The sequence below is a fragment of the Balaenoptera ricei genome, chromosome 3 (genome assembly GCF_028023285.1).
Source record: "Balaenoptera ricei isolate mBalRic1 chromosome 3, mBalRic1.hap2, whole genome shotgun sequence".
In the NCBI taxonomy this organism is placed as follows: Eukaryota; Metazoa; Chordata; class Mammalia; order Artiodactyla; family Balaenopteridae; genus Balaenoptera; species Balaenoptera ricei.
This window is the reverse complement of record NC_082641.1, coordinates 37,328,994-37,350,122: the sequence shown is the minus strand read 5'-3', so window position 1 is coordinate 37,350,122 and position 21,129 is coordinate 37,328,994.

The following is a 21,129-nucleotide window of genomic DNA, read 5'->3' as shown; positions in this document are numbered from 1 at the left end:
AATTGTTGAAAATTCATAGCTTAATTGGGGGGGAATTAATTTTTTCCAATTGTCTCCTCCTCTTGTACAAACAAGCTTTCTACCTCTTCTTGTGTATTTAGGTTTCCTCCTTTTAAATTACATTCCTGCCAATTGTCCTGACAAATTTGGTGAAGGGAAGACTGTAATTCTAAACTCAAGTAGCAGAGTGCTTTCAATTGTGCTCCTAAATCACAGGAGAACAGCAACAATTTCAGTGACTGTGCTGGTTACTGCTTCTTTTCTGTATAAGCATGTACTCTAGACTCAAAATTGAGTATCTCTTTCCTGCTCATACCCTGAACATGTCATTTACCATTCTCCCCATGTTCACTCCTCCCCAGCACATTGTTCTCACAGCTTCTCAAACCCATAAGCACATAGGACTTTCAGACTTTCTAGTCCTACTTTGTGGGACGCTTCCCCTAGGGTATCTACATGGCTCACTCACTCATTTCCATCAGGTCTCTGCTTAAAGGTCACTTTTCAGAAAGACCTTTCCCAACCACTCTATATAAAATATTTTTGTACATAGATTCATTTTTCTACATGGCACTTAATACAATCTAACATATATTTATTTGTTTAATCCCCACTGGAATTTAAGGTACATAGGTCAGATGCTTGTTTTTCCACTGTTATATACCCAGAACTTAGACTAGCTCCTGGCATGTAGATGGCAAGCAAATATTTGCTGAGTGAATGAAAAAAAAGTATTTGCACACCCTTAGAAGGCTTGTATATCCCTAATGATTGGGCATGAAGAGATCTTACTGCTGCATATATTTAAGGTAGGGAAATTTAGAGGAAAAGTTTGAAAACAATAATTGAATTAATGGTAAAACAAAGGGGAGAGCCCAAGCTTCAAGATCTAAAGCTTAAACTCCACCCCTCACCCCCATGAAGTGCCTGACAATTCCTTACTTTTGCATTATTATCTAAATTTTGTTTTATTATCTGCAATTTTTGCATTTGTTCAACCCACTGGAAATTTCAGTTTTTTAACATAAAATTTATAGCAAGAGTTGACTTCCTCAAGTTAGGTCTAAATTACCCTAAGAACAAGCCTTCCCCATAGAATTTTGGCATTTCCCCTCCTGGCTCCAGTCAGATCCCAGAAGCCAAAAGGTGTTTCAAAGTGAAAAGTAACAGGAAGGAAAAATTAACCAAACTTCTGAAGCCTCCAAAACAATTGGTTTCAAGTTACATTTGCATTTTGGTGTGGATTAGTCATGAGAGGTGAAGGGGAAGGGTTATTATTTTATTCAGTCTAAGCATTCAGGTTTGAGATATTTCTCAGTTAAGCTTTCCTTGGAATTTCTTTGTTTAAATCTCTCCTGTTTCTTGCTGACAATTCATTTTTTACAAGGTTCTTCTTCATGTATGTTTACAGAATTTTCTTAATGGGAGCTAGAACACATTTAACATAACCAGGATGGACCTAATTAAATAGGGGACAGATGTCGATCTTTCCATAATACATGGAAATCTTGTAAGATTTCTTTTTAAATGAGCATGAAATATGCAACAGACTTGTTGCCACCTATGTGGAATTACATTCAAGAATAAATATATATGATAGTGTACACACACATACACAATAGTTTACAAAGATACAGGAAAATAAAAAACACCTGTAGAAAATATTTTTCATGTTACTTGTTATGCAGGTCAGCCTAAAACCAAACATAGTGGCCAAGTTTGAGAAAGAACGATCTTCCATTCCTTTCAGTAATATAGGAGTATGCTGTACAATGATGAAAATCATTATCATTTTTTGCCTCTTCTCATTATTGCCCCCCACCGCAACACACACACACAAGATAAAGTAAGAGAATACATAGTTTTTCATAATCTATTTCACAGGTCTATTAAAGAACTAGCCTCAACAATCTCAATGTAGTAGAGAGAATACGAACATTAGAGTCTGCCATATGTACATTAAAATCCCAGCTCAGTCATTTATTAGCTGAATTCAGTGTCAGCTATGAATTATGATAAAAGAGGGATTGTAATTTTTTTTCTTGAATATTGCTATAAAGATTGGAAACAATACATGTAAAGCTCCTAGCACAGCTTCTGGATTATGGAAAATGCTCAATAAATACAAAATCATTTGAACTCTGAGAAGAACACCTAAAATGTTTTTTTTTTTACCAGTATTTGTTTCAAGTGAAAAATTAGTTTGCCCCCTAAATTTTTCAGACACATACAACTTACATAATGTTAACATTGAAATACCTTAGAGACCAACTAGTTCAACACATTTGTTTTAGAGATAGTGGAACAGAGGCCCTGAGAAATTAAGTGATGGAGGGGATCAGACCTTGGCAGCCTGGCTTTAAAGTAATAACAAAAAGTTCATAAAAAATGAAATTCATAATTCTATGACCTAGCACTTTCATTTTTCTGGTATTATTTCTCCCAACTCTTTTCATATGGATATTTCTTCTCACATATTGGAATTATAGCCTACACATAATTTTACAAGGTTTTTTTTGAAAGCCTATGATTTAAGAAGTGGGAGAAGAAAAAAAACGGAATTGAAGAAACACAAAAAAAGAATACTCTTCTGGGGGAATTACTGTCGTTTATAACCTTCAGTTCTGGACAGCCAGTTGTCTTTACATTTATGGAACTTTCTTTCTCTTTATATATGGGTAAAAGGCCATTAGAATCTAGTATCACGATCCTCACCAGGGGTAGTGGAGAAGTAGTATGTACATGTTGATTGTGAAAAAGTTTCTTTGGTGATTCTTCATCTCCCTACCCTCCATTGACAGTCACTAGATTAATTCATAGGCTCTAGAAAGTGGGCATACAAGCCACAAAATGATCTGTGTGTTGCATATTATATCTTTTAAATGAAAAAGTAAAACGGAAACAAGGCTTTCCTAATACCTAACATACACAGACACTGTTGACCTCCCATAGGCCATTTGTCCAATGGTCATGAGCACTTACAAGGTGAGGTGCCCTCAGAGAAAGAAGGTGGACAGTAATGTATTTGTTTTTAAAAGTTTAGCATGCTGTGGAATTTACACGTGGCCAATTAATTAGATTTACAGGTTATATTATGTAGTTTTAATTAAACTAACTCTAACAAGATGGACAAATGGTTTTAAAAGATTTCTATAAAAATTTCAGAATGAAGGTAACATTACTGGGCTTCCCTGGTGGCGCAGTGGTTGAGAATCTGCCTGCCAATGCAGGGGACACGGGTTCGAGCCCTGGTCTGGGAAAATCCCACATGCCGCGGAGCACTTAGGCCCGTGAGCCACAACTACTGAGCCAGTGCGTCTGGAGCCTGTGCTCCGCAACAAGAGAGGCCCCGACAGTGAGAAGCCCGCGCACCGCCATGAAGAGGGGCCCCTGCTCACCGCAACTAGAGAAAAGCCCTCGCACAGAAAAGAAGACCCAACACAACCAAAAATTAATTAATTAATTTAAAAAAAAAGATAACATTACTAATAGAATCACAAACAACTAGAAAATAGAACTTGCACTTCTACTCTTGAACAAGCTTTAGCTTCCTCAAAAGGTTAAAAACAAGGACAGTGCAATCCAATCTGACATGGTAAACTAGCATGTAGTTTCTGAAAAAATTTTTTTAAAAAATCTCTTCAAAGTAAAGTTTTATCAATGAGCTTGAAAAGTAAAGCTTTTTAAGTAAATATATTTCTTATGTGGTAAGAATCATTTGAAAATAGAGGCTTGGAGATATTTCTATTGTCACATGATTTTATGTTGAAACATATATATTTATTACTTATAAAACTTCAAATTTCTGTGCTTAACTCTAACAAGTTGTGCCCGTGTGCATAGACACACACACACTGTGAATCCTTTTCCTAAATGCCATTTTCACTATTTTAATTTTCAAACCTTTGCCTCTAAAACAATCCTCCTCTTTGTATTTTAAAATTTGAAGATACACATCAAAGAGTTCTTTCTTCCTATAACTTCATTATGAGGCTTTCTTTAAGGGTTTTATAATAAAGTGACTTTTAGTCAAAATATAATTCAATAAAAAATGTGTGAGAATTTGTATTTATTCTCAATTCTTTGCTAAAGGCTGTGAGGCTGTAAAAATTAAGGCCTTATGATCTTTGTCTTTGAGATGGTAGCAATATAAAAAAGAAATCATAGACAAGAAGATAAACTTATAAAAGGTATCATGTGACAAATACTTTAATAAAGACATATTACAGAAAAGACTGGGTAAATTCTGGAAGAGGATCGTGGTGAAAGAATATTACAAACAGGTAAGATTTGAACAGATGAATATTAGAGGAGAAGAAAGAGGAGAGGCAAAAAGAATAAACAGTGCCATTAAAGGAAGGAGGAGCAAGATACTAAGGGAAGGGAATGTTGGGATAAGCAAGGCCTCATTTTTCACAATAGTTTTACCACATATGGATGTATGCCCAAGCAATTTATTGTTTAGTTAAGCTTACTTTTGAACTCTCTATGAAAGGAACCAAACGGTATGTACTTTGTTACTTTTTTTCCCAAATTGGGGTTTGAAACTCATCCATGTTGATAAATTGGCTGCAGTTAATTCATATCCATTGTTGCATAGTTTTATGAAGGTATCACTATTTATTTATTCGAGTAGTAAAGGATTTGGTTTTGTTTGTTTGCTTGTTTCTGTCTTTTGCTCCTGTAGACACATCTTCTAGTATACACACACCTAAGAGCAGAATTGCTGGGGTATGAACATTTACTATTTAAATGGTTTTTCACAGTATGGTAATAGTTATACTCCCACAGTGTTCCCATCACAACACATCCTCACCAACACCTTGAACTTTGAGAACTTTAAAAAATATTTTTAGCAACCTGGTCCTGTGACATGGTATCTCATTGTTACCATTTATTAATAATCATGGAAAATAATTTCCATGATTATTTATAAAGATGAGCACTTTATATGTCTATAGGTCATACTTGGCATAAGGTCTGTCCTCAACAACTATTTCTTAATTAGTGAATAAATGAAGAATCAAACAGCATTATGTGAATTCTATCAAATCGTGAATAGTGTTACAGCAAGATCTATTTTTCCTAGGGAGCCAAGAATTTTGAAAACCAAACTAATGTTTGGAAAATGTTGCTATGTATCTTTTAGGGTTGTAGCTGATTCAGTAGGAACAAAGTAGAACGGTATGTTTCTTATTTAACTCTGATTTTTCCTTATCATTTATACTGGATCTATAAGAATATTTGCTTCTAACTATAGAAATGCCCAGATAACATTACCTTGCCCTTAAATTTCTTAAACTTTGATAGGCAATGTAAGATTAGATTTACTAATTATTTAAGAAATATGTAGTTACAGATCACATGTTTATAAATCATGCATATAAATCAGTCATAATATCCTGCTCTATATCCACGTGGAATCGCCCCTGATGTTCTGTTAAATCAAACATAGGTTCTAGCCATAGTGAACTTATTTCAGGTTTCTGAAGGTGCCATGAACTTTGTCGCCTCCAGGTCTTTAAATATGCAGTACTTTCTGTTATTAATTCCTCCACCCCAACCCATCTTTCAGGTTCTGGGTCCATTTAGACTCTACATAACAAAAAATTATTTTTAAAATATTGACATTAAACCACTGTGGTCGATCCTTGCAATCACTTCCTCCTTCCGTTTTTCATGCAATCATATTCTAGTTTATCACCTTTCCTCACTACTCTTTGATCACATAAAAATTATGTAGGATGCTGTTATTCTGAATTTATATTTTAAAAACAATCTTCAGATGTTTTAACATCCACAGAGTCCAAGAAGCCAATAGATATGTTTATTATTAAAGACATATTTTAAAATAAAATTAATGGTGTAGTCATCAGAATCTTTTGTTTGTTCTTCACAACTTTAACATTTGGGAACAGTTATATTCTTACCACTACAAATTATATATATATAGTCTAGAAGACTGTTTTCATAAATATATATTCACTATTTGAATAAATCCCATTTGTGTTTTTTTCACCATATTTAATATACATGGTTTAAATAAAGAAGAAAATGTGTTTAATTCACCATTTCAATGAAAGTAGTGAAAATAAATAGTAATTTCCAGAAAAAAAAAATAAAAGAATTGAGTCAGTAGAAATGCTAGCACCAGTTTAAATATTTTTACTTATCCAGATATGACCATATCATTCCTTACGTACAAATAAGGCTGCCCTTATGAAACCAAAGCAATTTAATTGGTGAGCCATTTGTTTTGGTTTTCATTTGCTTCCCCCTCAAAATACAGTTAGGAATTATTACACATCTGCATCTATAGAATTTAATGTTAGAAATATGCAATTTGAAAGTGTTGTTTGTATATACCATTTCAACTTTATTCTCTAAACATTTTTCTAGACATAAAGGAAGCATCATCTCTGTACAACAGAGGCAGAAATCTGTTTCACTTCCATCCTCCTACTCCCCAAATTCAAATTCTTCCCCTAGACCATGAGGTGGGCTGGGAAACCTCTTGGTACTTCATCACCTGCCTACTCTTGGAGAGGACGTTTCCTGTAACTTCAAGTAATTATTGGGGTTGCCTTGCAGACAATAGCCATTCTATGCAAAGGGTCAAAACTAGGGTTTCAATCCTGTTCCAGGAACACCAAGGTTCACCCTTAACCTCTAGAGTTTCTTCCATGGTGAATAACTTATTTTGGAAACAGTGTATTATCCCATGATTAAAGGGGCATTGAAAGGAAACAGAGACAAAGGATACAGGAGTACTTAATATGAGGTGCTGATGTGTTTCTTCAAACTGACCATCCTTATATCCTCTTTTCAAAATACTAACCCATTTGATATCTTCATTATATTTAATCTAGCGAAGCAATCTTTTTAGTTCGATTCTAGCATCCTATAAGAAATGCCTTTTTTTCAAAATTTTGAATATTTTGTATTTCAACCAAAATAATTGAACATTACCAGTTAAAGCTAGATATGGAATTAGTTATTAATTTTATTTCATATCTGAAAATAGGGATACAGATATTGAAGAAGGAACAATATTCTTTGTACTTTTACATATTATGTCAATACATCTTGTTATAGAAAGTGTTTCATTACTTCATTTGATATTCCTTGTATGTGTAAATTATAGCAATTTACACACACATACACACATAAGGAAGCAAATCTTATTGGTTGAGCAAAACCTAATCTTCTGTGTGTTATATAATATTATAATTTCCATTGAAGTAATTTAATTACTTTTAAATATTTCTTGGATTTTTAAGATTTTTTAAATTATGCTTCCGTGTTTTAATTCTGTCAAGAATTTCATGAATTTTATTATTTCAAGTTACCAAGTAACTTTGGTGATTAGCAAATAATTTTGTGTTTTTGGGTTTGTTTTTGTATTGGATAACATTCTTACCATAGATGAGTAGCCTGTAAAATGAATTTGAAAATCTCTCAGCTGTGAGTCATTCCCTCATAACTTGGACCTATGGATCCCAGGGAAAAAAGAATTTAGCTATATAGCTAAATTCAATAGCTTGTAGCTTGTAGAATAATTAGGACACTTTAGGTTTTGGAATTTCACTGAATCAATTCCATTCACTAGTTAGAATTTTAAAATACCATCTTTCTTGTAACCTCTCTCACATTGTGATATGAGGTGAATACAGTCCACCTATGACCAATAATTAAGACAACCCACTATTTTGGGAGAGGTATCAATTGAACACCTACTGTGGACTTGACACTAAGTAATTTTGTCTGATTTTTAACCATTTCTCTATTAAGAGTTTCTCCAACCACTCCTATTTAAGAATATGACTAAATAACCCATTTCTATTTCCTGAACTTGATCTATCCAGGTGACACAAAGATAGAGTGATGGGACTGAGAACAGCAAATTTAGAATCTACTGTGTTATCCCAGCTACTAGTTTTTGTTTTTGTTCTGCTTTTACACATGTTCCTAGCAAGTGTTAATGTTATGGAAGAAGTATATGACAATTTTCTATTTTCATGGAACTATTAGTCTTGTTGGGAAGAGAAAGAATGGAAACAAGATTTATACATGTGAAACAGAGAACAAAATGTGAATCAGGTCTCAGCCTAATGTTAGGACCCCAACTAGAATGTAAGTGACAAGGCAACAGGGACCTTGGCTGTCTTATTCAGCTCTCTGCTCGGGGCCTAGGACTGTGCCTGGTACAACACAAACTGTGTGTTCTGGACAGTCATTGATCATGACCTTGCTTGTGAAAGTGGCAGCATGTGAAAGAGGGAAAGTTAGTTTGACATAGAGTGCTTAGAAAGGCTTTTGGAGCAAGGGTCCAAGCAGTCAAGCACATCTTTGATTCTTACCAAGCTCTTAACTGAGAACTGATGAACATTTTTAGTGATTAATAAACAACTGTCCTCAACCATACTCCATTGGCTTGCAAATCCTTAACCGCATTTGAAAACCATTTCTGATTCTTTTCCTACCAACACTACTACTACTGTAATCCCACCAATAATGTTTAGATAACTTTTAATGCTTATGGTTGAAATATTTCCCTTCATGATCTTCCTGTACACAATTCTGTAATTTTTTCATTTAATATTTTTCAACTTCATTATTGCCAGGGGTATGATAAGGTACTGAGAGTATAAATATGAAGGAGACACTCTTCATTTCTCAGTGACCTCAGTATGCTTAAAACATAATTGCCACACTGAATAATAAATGCTATTGCAGGAAGAGGAAAAGCCAGATATTATGTGGGACCTACTGTGTTCCAAGCTTAGAATCAAGCAATATGCTACTGCTTTCCATGATCTTGCAAGCTAGCTTCTACAATATTTAATTTTACATCTGAGGATTCTGTATTCACAGAGGCAGAATATCTTCCCAAAGCAAGAACTTGTATTCCTGGGATCCACACGTCATGGTGCTGACTACATTATTCTACAACTTGCATTTCTGGAACCCAAATACCATCATTCTGATTACTCCATATTGTGCTGCCTCTTCTATCAGTCTCTTTGCTATCCCTCCTCCTCTTATCCCCTGGCATATCCTCTGGCATGAGGTAAAAGAAATAATTACCTAAGCTTAGATACCCTTTGATGTTCTTAACTTCCTAAAATTTCTTCTCATGATCAATGAATCCTTATAATTTGACATAGTAACCTCATATTCTGTGTTTTAAGGAATGAAGAATTATTATTGTGTTATGGGAGATCTAAGGCACCACTCAAGCTGATTCAAATTGTGTTTTACTGAAGGTGAAATTAACAATAGGAATATGTTCCCATAGCTATTACAAGACTTTGGGAAATTTAAATACATCCCCTTTGGCCACACAAGAGCCTTCAGTCTGAAGAAATAATATCAAAGCGATGTTTTTTTCCTTCAAATCTGCTAAGATGGTTCAAATGCTTAAATTCAACAGTAAAATCCTGTTAGAATTTACATATATTTTTATTGGTTTTATCTGAATCAAGATCACCAGATTGTAACTTATTAATAATGCAGTCTGCTAACTAGACCTCCAAACTTAAATCATCAGTTCAAAACAACCTTGTAAAAACTAATAGATGCTATTTATGTGCACTAAGTCTTGCCTCTGATTTTATAAAATTCTTCTTCCAGTGGCATCATTCATATAAAAGTAATACATTTTTAAACTTTTTTCTTCTTCTCCTTTCCACATTTGTGGTAACTGTTCACTTTTAGTTATTAATATTATAATACAGAGAGTGTACTTCTCTGAACAATGGTGTGGCTACTGTGGTGGAAAAACATGAGAATTTGCTTACAAAGAATTAGCCACCAAAGCAGATAAACTGGTTTTGAACTATAAAAGCTGCCCACAAAATGTTTCTGGGCTTTTTGACCTTGTTTTTCCTTTGGGTAAACAGAATTCAAGGACATGAATACCAACAATTGCTGACATAAAGTTCTTAGACTTTACTTTATGGATCCTTTCTTTCTGTTTCTGAGCTGATGCTACCACTCCAGAGGGTAACAACAATCTGATACAAACTTTCAAGGTCAGTCTCACCTTCTTCCAGCTCAAGTACATTTTTAAATTATTTTGCCAGAGCAGCAGGAGGCTACATATTCTTTTATCTTTCTGGCAAAATGTTATATTTTAAGTGGTTTATATATTTAACTTGTCATTCTTCTCTGAAACAAAGAATTGGGGAGTAAAACTGGCCATGGAATTCAAAGTCATAGAATAGTGATGGTCTTAGACCATGTGACAACTGCCTTCTATTGTTGAAAATAATAGTTCTTGTCAATCTGTGTTACATATAACAACTGTTGAGTTGTCACTGTGTCATCAGAGATTTGAAATAAAACTGAGGGTATGTTGAAACATGAGAAGTCCAACCCAGTGAATAAGTGATTTTCTTTGAGGGGCTATGTAAATTCATGCCACATCCTAACCAAGTTTCTTAATGACATCGTGTACAAGGAAAAACAAGTTAACTTTACTAAATTAATGAGTGGCCAGTCATTAGGTAAACTCTTCTAGGTTTCCAGTTCAATTTCAAATTGTTCATTATTAGTATGTACAAATACAATTGATTTTTGTATTCTGACTTTGTATCCAGTGCCTTGTTAAACTCACATTTTAGTTCTAACACCTTATTGTTGATTCTTTGTAGATTCCTCATAGACAATAATGTCATCTATGAATAGAGTTTTATTCCTTTCTCTCCATTCTGTACAATATTTATTTATTATTTACTTTACTTCCTTCTTTATTTGCCTTATTGCACAATTAGGACCTCCAGTATGATGTTAAATAAGAGTGATGGTGAGAGTAAGCATACTTTCCTCTTTCCCAATCTTAGAGGGAAAGAATTCAGTCTTTCACAATTAAGTATTATGTTAGCTCTATATTCTTGGTTGATTCTCTATTGGGTTGAAAACAATAAATTATTCCTATTTTATCAAGGGTTTTAACACAAATGGCTGTTGAATTTTGTCAAATACTTCTTCTGTATAAACACAATTATATGGATTTTCTTCTTTAGTATACTGATATATTGATAACAATGATTTTCAATGTTGAACTAACCTTGCATTCCCAGGATAAATCTCGCTCAATCTTGGTGTCATAATATTTTTTTAAGTTGTTGAATTTAATTTGATATGTTGTTGAGGATTTTTGCATCTATGTTCATGAGAAATATCAGTCTATGGTTTTCTTTTCTTATAGGGTCTTTGGTTTTGTTAAAAAGGTAATTCTGACTTCATAAAATGAATCAAGAAGTGTTCACACTCCTCTTCTGTGTTCTGGAAGAGCTTGTGTAGAATTGACACTATTTCTTCCTTGAATGTTTGGTATAGGTTTTTTGGTTTTTTTTTTAAATTAATTTATTTTATTTTTGGCTGTGTTGGGTCTTCGTTTCTGTGCACGGGCTTTCTCTAGTTGCGGCAAGCGGGGGCTTCATACTCTTCATCGCGGTGCGCGGGCCTCTCACTATCGTGGCCTCTCTTGTTGCGGAGCACAGGCTCCAGTCGCGCAGGCTCAGTAGTTGTGGCTCACGGGCCCAGTTGCTCCACGGCATGTGGGATCCTCCTAGACCAGGGCTTGAACCCGTGTCCCCTGCATTGGAGGCAGATTCTCAACCACTGCGCTACCAGGGAAGCCCACTGGTATAGGTTTTTAATATCTAAATTGATTCCACTCCACTAAACATAATTTGAAGTCAACAATTTCATGTAAACCAACACCATCTGTATCAGAAATGCTATGTGACAACCAGCTTTTGGGGTAAGAATCCTCAATGTTTTAAAGATGTCACCTCTTAAACTGACTTTTGGAATTATTTGTCTAAATTGTAATAGGACTTTACAAAGAATTTGACAAGTTGATTCTAAGTTTATGTGCACAAAAAAGGAATAATCAAAGCATTGCTAAAGAAGGATAAAAATATGATATGTTGTGCCACATGAAATATCAATGTTTATTGCAAAACTGTAATAATTAAGTCAGTGTGGTATTGGCATAGGATAGACAAATTGACTAGCGTAAATAGAGAGCAGAGAAACAAACTCCTACATATAAGGATATGGGAATATGAGACAAATGACAGAAATGGATTATAACTCCCTGAGGAAATGTTGAGCCCTTAAAAAAAATAAGTTCTAGGACCACTGATGATAAGACCATATGGGAAAACCAAAATTTATTTCTTACTTGTGCTATTTATAAAAATTAATTTCTAATGGGTTAAAAACTAACATGAAAGGAAAACTTTAAAATTTAAAGAAACCATAGTAGAATACCCATGACCTTGAGTAGGAAAGAATGCATTAAATTAGATACAATGAAAAAAATTCTAACAAAGAAAGTAGGTCGATTAATAAGATTACATTAAAATTAAGAATTTCTGTTAGTCAAAAGACATAAAGTAAAAAAAAGATACAGGTAAAATTGAGACATGTTACTTGCAGCACAAAACTAACAAAGAAACAGTACAGCCATAATATATAAAAGACTATAAAATGATAAGATAAAATGGCCAATAAGAGACAAAGAATATACAAATCAATTTTCACTGCAAAGTAAAGGAGCTGTTACAGTGGAGGATTACTGGACTGAATGTCAATATTATGACATAGTATGAGTGTTGCATGTTTGGTCATTGCAATCATTGTTGCTTTTGTTGTGGTCATCCATGTACAATGCTTGGTGTCAGTCTATTTATCTCTTGTAAAAATAAATTACAGTGTGTGTGTGTGAAAAAAAAAAAATGTAAGAGATTGATCCCAAGTCCCTGGCCCACTCCCCTTCCTCCCTGCTTAGAAGTGACCACAAACATGAATTGGACATGGAACCTTCCAGTCCATGTTTTAAAATTTAACTTCATATACATCTACCCATAAGTAAAATGCCATATTGTTTCGTGGGTTTTCACTTATTTATTCTTCCAAGTGAATTTTAGAACCATCTTGTCACAATGCCTGTAGACTCCTTTTTTAAAAAATTTTTATTGGAGATGCATTAAAGGGATTTATTACTTTGGAAAAAAAAAATCAGAGATTGGAAAACTGAGTTTGATTAGAAATGGCCCTTAAAAATAGGAAGGACTTAAAAGAAATCATTCATGCTTTAAACTGTTGCTAATGAGCTAAAAAAAAAGAAAGAAAAAAGTTAACAAAATTAAAGATTTACTGCTAGTCTGTACCTTAAAAAAAAAAAAAAAAGAAAAGAAAATCATCAGGGCTTCCCTGGTGGCGCAGTGGTTGAGAATCTGCCTGCCAATTCAGGGGACACGGGTTCGAGCCCTGGTCTGGGAGGATCCCACATGCCGCGGAGCAACTAGGCCCGTGAGCCACAACTACTGAGCCTGTGCGACTGAAGCCTGTGCTCCGCAACAAGAGAGGCCGCGATAGTGAGAGGCCCACGCACCGCGTTGAAGAGTGGCCCCCGCTCGCTGCAACTAGAGAAAGCCCGCGCACAGAAACGAAGACCCAACACAGCCAAAAATAAATAAATAAATAAATAAAAATTAAAAAAAAAAGAAAATCATCAAAAATAAAACAGACATTCCCCACAATAGTGAATATAAATGTAAATATACAAAAAAAGAAAATGTACATTCTCAGTAATAATCACATAAATTTAAAATAAGACTACGCGACACCATTTTATATCCACTACATTGGCAAGAACTAAGAAGTCGAATATTATCAAGTACTAGAGTGCAATGAGGATGGATCAATAGGAACTCATACATACTATCCATGGGAAAGCAAATTTGTTATGGCATTTTGGGAAAATAATTAGGCACTACCTTGTAAAGTGGAACTTTTTATGTCTTAAAACAGTGATTTCACTCCCAGAGAAATGTTTGCACATGAGCACCAGAATACATATATATATTCCAGAAAATATGTACGGGAATCTTCAGAGAAGCAATATTATTTATAATTGCAAAACAACAGAAACTGAAATGCCCTTCAGCATCCACAGGTAAATGAATAAATTATGCTATACTCACTCTGTAGAACAATATAGAATGAATTTATGGCTACACACAAAGCCACAAATAAATTGTAGAAATACAATATTGATAGAATAAACAAGCCCTAGAAGACAATATATGATAACACTATTTTTTATAAAGCTCAACTGGCTTAGGAATTCATACATGGTAGAAAAACTACTTTTTATAGCAAGGTAGTGATAATATTCAGGATAGTGGTCGTAGGAGGAGTAAGGGATTGTGATAGGAGAGGAATACATGAGCCTTCATTGACTTTGATTTCATACCTGAGCACTTTTTATTATGCTACATAATTAACCTACTTTACATATATATTCTTTGGTTTATATCAATTATATAATTTAACAGTTTTTAAAGATTAAATAAGGTTATGTGTGTATGTGTGCCTATGCACTTTTAGAAGGTTTACTTGTTATCTCAATAACATGATTAAATCCTATGCAGAGGAAATGAACAAATGACCAAATTTCCCAGATTTCTCCATCCCCTTACACTGAGTGATGAGAAAAAGAATTTCCATCTGGATTAAGGACTCAATGACGACAATATGATTCACTCTAGCACTGTATCACTCCTGCTAAGAGACCCAACTCCTCAGCCTGCTCTCGCTTAGGGCTTCGGCTTCCTGTTTAGGGCTTCTGTTTCTATGATTAAAGCAATGAAAAAGTCAAAAAAGAAGCTTTATCATCAGGAATGAGCTCAGCCTTTTTGTCTCTCCAACCCCTCCCACAAAAGAGAAGCAAATAGAAGACCACAGGTCTTCTCTAAACTCTAAAACTCTGAAGGTAAACAAGGCCAATGCATTCCATAATCCTACAAGTCATCCATTAAATAAGTAAAATCAAAACAAGCAAATGAGGGAAAGAAAAGAAACAATGCTTGACTAGTTGCTGAAATTCTTCTATTTTTGACCCTTTGAAGTTCAAGTCACATTTTTAGCTTTTAGATAAACTTGTACAACTGGATGCAGATAGAATGACAATATAATCCATCTTATGAGATAAATATTTTTCAAAACTGTTCAATTTTCTAGAAATACTTTGAGCAATCTATTGACATTCCTGTGGTCAAATTATTATGGCAATAAATATGATGCAGATTATATGTTAAGTGGTGTGAAGCAGCCCCTTCCAAGAGATGTTTTTGCCATGGCCTTGCCAAACCAAGGAGAGGCAGCCCTGAACCTATCACAATTCACGCTCAAAACTTTCATCCATATCAACTGCATGATTATGGCAATCTTCATGAGCATGTGGTGGTTTCAACAAACTAGGAAAAAATCTTGTGAGAATTACTGTGAGATATATCTTTACCATAAAATTACTGAGCCATAACCCACTGGTCCAGTGTTACAGCAGAGATAGAACACAGAGCAATAAGTAAAAGGTAACTCAACGTATGTCTTAAATCATTTGAACACCATTAAGTGGATATACAGTAAGTCCCCTTCATACAAATGAGTTCCATTCCAAGAGCATGTTCATAAGTCCAATTTGTTCGTAAGTCCAACAAAGTTAGCCTAGGTACCCAACTAACACAATCACCTATATAGTACTGTACTGTAATAGGTTTATAATACTTTTCACACAAATAATACATAAAAAACAAACACAAAAATAAAGAAAACGTTTTTAATCTTACAGTACACTACTGTGAAAAGTACAATAGTACAGTACAACAGCTGGCATACAGCGGGTGGCATCGAGTGAACAGGCAAGAAGAGTTACTGACTGGAGGAGGGAGAGGAGGTGGGAGATGGTAGAGCTGAAGGATCATCAGCAATAGGAGACAGAGGGCAAGCTGAAATTTCACTCCTTCCTGATGTTGATGGCACAGGTTCTGGTTCCTTATTGTATTCAATTCTATCTACCCTCTTGAAAAAATGATCCAGTGATGTCTGGGTAGTAGCTCTTTATTTCTCATCATAGATGACATGGTAGCACTGGATTGCATTCTGAACACGTGCTGCTCCAACCTTCGTGTACCATTCTATATTCGGGTCTTGTGCCTCAAAAACTAACAGTGCCTCCTAAAATAGAACTAACTTATGTGATTGGACATGTGAACACATGTTAGCACCTTTGAAAGTTTGCAACTTGAAGGTTCGTATGTAGGGGACTTACCGTACTTCACAGCAACACTTATTTGAAAACTCCTTTCTTGCCCATAAGTTTTCCTCATATACAGCTACTACTTTCATGCTACTTTCTACGAAAGAAAGGAAGGAAGGAAGGAAGGAAGGAAGGAAGGAAGGAAGGAAGGGAGGGAGGGAGGAAAGGAGGGAAGGAGGGAGGAAGGGAGAAGGAAGGAAAGAAAGAAAGAAAGAAAGAAAAAAAAAGAAAGAAAGGAAGGAAGAAAGAAAGAAAAAGAACGAAAGAAGGAAAGAAAGAAGGAGGGAGAGAGGGAAGGAGTGAGGGAGGGGCGAAAGAGGAAGGAAGGAAATGTGAGAGAAAGAAAAAAATAAAGAGAAATGCTCTAAGTCTTGATCAGCCTTCTTTTCTACCTTCTCTTTCTCTTTCTGCTATGTAGGTAGCTCCTAAAAGGCAGGGGAAGGGAAAAAACTGAGTTCACAAGGCCAAAATCTTCTTTAGTTGTCAACAGTAGAGAGGACTGTGGACAAATTTAAGTAAAACATTGTTGACTAAAGCTTTTTATAAGAATCCTTCCATATATTCTTGCCATCTAAGCAAACTTTACCTAAACCAGTTGTTCACAAACTTGGCTGTGAATTTGAGACACTAAAGGGGCTTTCATTTTTCCCTCACTACTGAAGGATAATACTTTTTATATTATATACTCATATTAATTTATGAACGTAATATATAGTCACACAAATATATACACAAATTTGTTTTTTTGAGATATATTTGATACACACTATTCTGTAAGTTACAGGTGTATAACATAGTGATTCAAAATTTGTAAAGGTTATATTCCATTTATAATAATTATAAAATATTGGTTATATTCCCTGTGTTATACAGTATATTCTTGTAGCTTATTTTATTTATTTATTTTATACATAATAGTATAAATTTTTAAAAAATATTTTTAACATCTTTATTGGAGTATAATTGCTTTACAATGGTGTGTTAGTTTCTGCTTTATAACAAAGTGAATCAGCTATACATATACATATATCCACATATCTCCTCCCTCTTGCATCTCCCTCCCACCTTCCATATCCCACCCCTCTAGGTGGTCACAAAGCACGGAGCTGATCTCCCTGTGCTATGCGGCTGCTTCCCACTAGTTAATTCTTTTACATTTGGTAGTATATATAAGTCCATGCCACTCTCTCACTTCATCCCAGCTTACACTGCCCATTCCCCATGTCCTCAAGTCCATTCTCTACATCTGCATCTTTATTCCTGTCCTGCCCCTAGGTTCCTCAGAACTACTTTTTTTTCTTTTTAGATTCCATATATATGTGTTAGCATATAGTATTTGTTTTTCTCTTTCTAACTTACTTCACTCTGTATGACAGACTCTAGGTCCATCCACCTCACTACAAATAACTCAATTTTGTTTCTTTTTATGGCTGAGTAATATTCCATTGTATATATGTGCCACATCTTCTTTATCCAATAATCTGTCAGTGGACACTTAGGTTGCTTCCATATCCTGGCTATTGTAAATAGAGCTGCAATGAACATTGTGGTACATGACTCTTTTGAATTACGGTTTTCTCAGGGTATATGCCCATAGTGGGATTGCTGGGTCATATGGTAGTTCTATTTGTAGTTTTTTAAAGAACCTCCATACTGTTCTCCATAGTGGCTGTATCAATTTACATTCCCACCAACAGTGCAAGAGGGTTCCCTTTCCTCCACACCCTCTCCAGCATTTATTGTTTGTAGATTTTTTGATGATGGCCATTCTGAATGATGTGAGGTGATACCTCATTGTACTTTTGATTTGCATTTCTCTAATGATTAATGATGTTGAGCATTCTTTCATGTGTTTGTTGGCAATCTGTATATCTTCTTTGGAGAAATGTCTATTTAGGTCTTCTGCCTATTTTTGGGTTGGGTTGTTTGTTTTTTTGATATTGAGCTGCATGAGCTGCTTGTAAATTTTGGAGATTAATCCTTTGTCAGTTGCTTCATTTACAAATATTTTCCCCCATTCTGAGGGTTGTCTTTTCGTCTTGCTTATGGTTTCCTTTGCTGTGCAAAAGCTTTTAAGTTTCATTAGGTCTCATTTGTTTATTTTTGTTTTTATTTCCATTTCTCTAGGAGGTGGTTCAAAAAGGATCTTGCTGTGATTTATGTCATGGAGTGTTCTGCCTATGTTTTCCTCTAAGAGTTTTACAGTGTCTGGCCTTACATTTAGGTTTTTAATCCATTTTGAGTTTATTTTTGTGTATGGTGTAGGGAGTGTTCTAATTTCATTCTTTTATATGTAGTTGTCCAATTTTCCCAGCACCACTTATTGAAGAGGCTGTCTTTTCTCCATTGTATATTTTGCCTCCTTTATCAAAAATAAGGTGACCATATGTGCGTGGGTTTATCTCTGGGCTTTCTATCCTGTTCCATTGATCTATATTTCTGTTTTTGTGCCAGTACCATACTGTCTTGGTTAGTGTAGCTTTGTAGTATAGTCTGAAGTTGGGAGCCTGATTCTTCCAGCTCCGTTTTTCTTTCTCAAGATTGCTTTAGCTGTTCGGGGTCTTTTGAGTTTCCATATAAATTGTGAAATTTTTTGTTCTGGTTCTGTGAAAAATGGCATTGGTAGTTTGATAGGGATTGCATTGAATTTGTAGATTGCTTTGGGTAGTATAGTCATACTATATACATATACCCATATAGTATACGGGTCTTGCTTCTGTATTGATTCAGGCAGTCTATGTCTTTTGGTTGGAGCATTTAATCCATTTACATTTAAGGTAATTATCGATATGTATGTTCCTATTACCATTTTCTTAATTGTTTGGGGTTTGTTATTGTAGGTCTTTTCCTTCTCTTGTGTTTCCTGCCTAGAGAAGTTCCTTTAGCATTTGTTGTAAAGCTGGCTTGGTGGTGCTGAATTCTCTTAGCTTTTGCTTGTCTGTAAAGGTTTTAATTTCTCTGTTGAATCTGAATGAGACCCTTGCTGGGTAGAGTAATCTTGGTTGTAGGTTCTTCCCTTTCATCACTTTAAATATGTCCTGTCTCTCCCTTCTGGCTTGCAGAGTTTCTCCTGAAAGATCAGCTGTTAACCTTAAGGGGATTCCCTTTTATGTTATTTGTTGTTTTTCCGTTGTTGCTTTTAATATTTTTTCTTTGTATTTAATTTTTGATAGTTTGATTAATATGTGTCTTGGCATGTTTCTCCTTGGATTTATCCTGTATGGGACTCTGTGATTCCTGGACTTGATTGACTATTTCCTTTCCCATATTAGGGAAGTTTTCAACTTTAGTCTCTTCAAATATTTTCTCAATCCCTTTCTTTTTCTCTTCTTCTTCTGGGACCCCTATAATTCGAATGTTGGTGCACTTAATGTTGTGTCACAGGTCTCTGAAACTGTCCTCAATTCCTTTCATTCTTTTTTTTTTTTGTTTTATTCTGCTCTGCAGTAGTTATTTCCACTATTTTATCTTCCAGGTCACTTATCCATTCTTCTGCCTCAGCTATTATGCTATTGATTCCTTCTAGAGAATTTTTAATTTCATTTATTGTGTTGTTTATCATTGTTTGTTTGCTCCTTACTTCTTCTAGGTCCTTGTTAAACCTTTCCTGTGTTTTCTCCATTCTATTTCCAAGATTTTGGATCATCTTTACTATCATTACTCTGAATTCTTTTTCACGTGGATTTCCTATTTCCTCTTCATTTGTTTGGTCTGGTGGGGTTTTACCTTGCTCCTTCATCTGCTGTGTGTTTCTCTGTCTTCTCATTTTGCTTAACTTACTGTTTTTGGGATCTCCTTTTCACAGGCTGCAGGTTCATAGTTCCCATTGTTTTTGGTGTCTGCCCCAGTGGCTAAGGTTGGTTCAGTGGGTTGTGTAGACTTCCTGGTGGAGGGGACTGGTGCCTGTGTTCTGATGGATGAGGCTGACTCTTGTCTTTCTGGTGGGCAGGACTGTGTCTGGTGGTGTTTTGGGGGTGTCTGTGACCTTATTATGATTTTAGGCAGCCTCTCTGCTAATGGGTGGGGTTGTGTTCCTGTCTTGCCAGTTGTTTGGCATAGGGTGTCCAGCACTGTAGCTTGCTGGTTGTTGAATGGAGCTGGATCTTAGCCTTGAGATGGACATCTCTGGGAGAGCTTTCACCATCTGATATTACATGGAGCTGGGAGGTCTCTGGTGGACCAAAGTCTTGAACTCGGTTCTCCCACCTCAGAGGCACAGGCCTGACACCTGACTGGCGCACCAAGACCCTGCATGCCACACGGCTCAGAAGAAAAGGGAGAAAAGAAAGAAAGAAAGAAAGAAAGAAAGAAAGAAAGAAAGAAAGAAAGAAAGAAAGAAAGAAAGAAAGAAAGAAAGAAAAAATAAAATAAAATAAAGTTATTGAAATTTAAAAAAATATTAAAAATAAAAAAACAATTAAAAAGTAATAAAAAAATAGAAAAGAAGAAAAAAAAAGAAAGAAAGAAAGAAGAGAGCAACCAAGCCAAAAAACAAATCCACCAATGCTAACAAGTGCTAAAAACTATACTAAAAAAAAAAAAAACAAAAAACAGAAAGACAGACAGACCCTAGGACAAATGGTAAAAGCAAAGCTCTACAGACAAAATCACACAAAGAAGCATACACATACACACTCACAAAAAGAGAAAAAGGAAAAAAATATATATATATATCATTGCTCCCAAAGTCCACTGCCTCAATTTTGGGATGATTCATTGTCTATCTAGGTATTCCACAGATGCAGGGTACATCAAGTTGATTGTGGAGATTTAATCTGCTGCTCCTGAGGCTGCTGGGAGAGATTTCCCTTTCACTTCTTTGTTCACACAGCTCCCGGGTTCAGCTTTGGATTTGGCCCCGCCTCTGTGTGTAGGTCGCCTGAGGGTGTGTTTTCTTCGCTCAGACAGGACGGGGTTAAAGGAGCAGCTGACTCGGGGGCTCCTGCTCACTCACGGCAGGAGAGGGAGGGGTACGGAATGCGGGGCAAGCCTGTGGCGGCAGCGGCCAG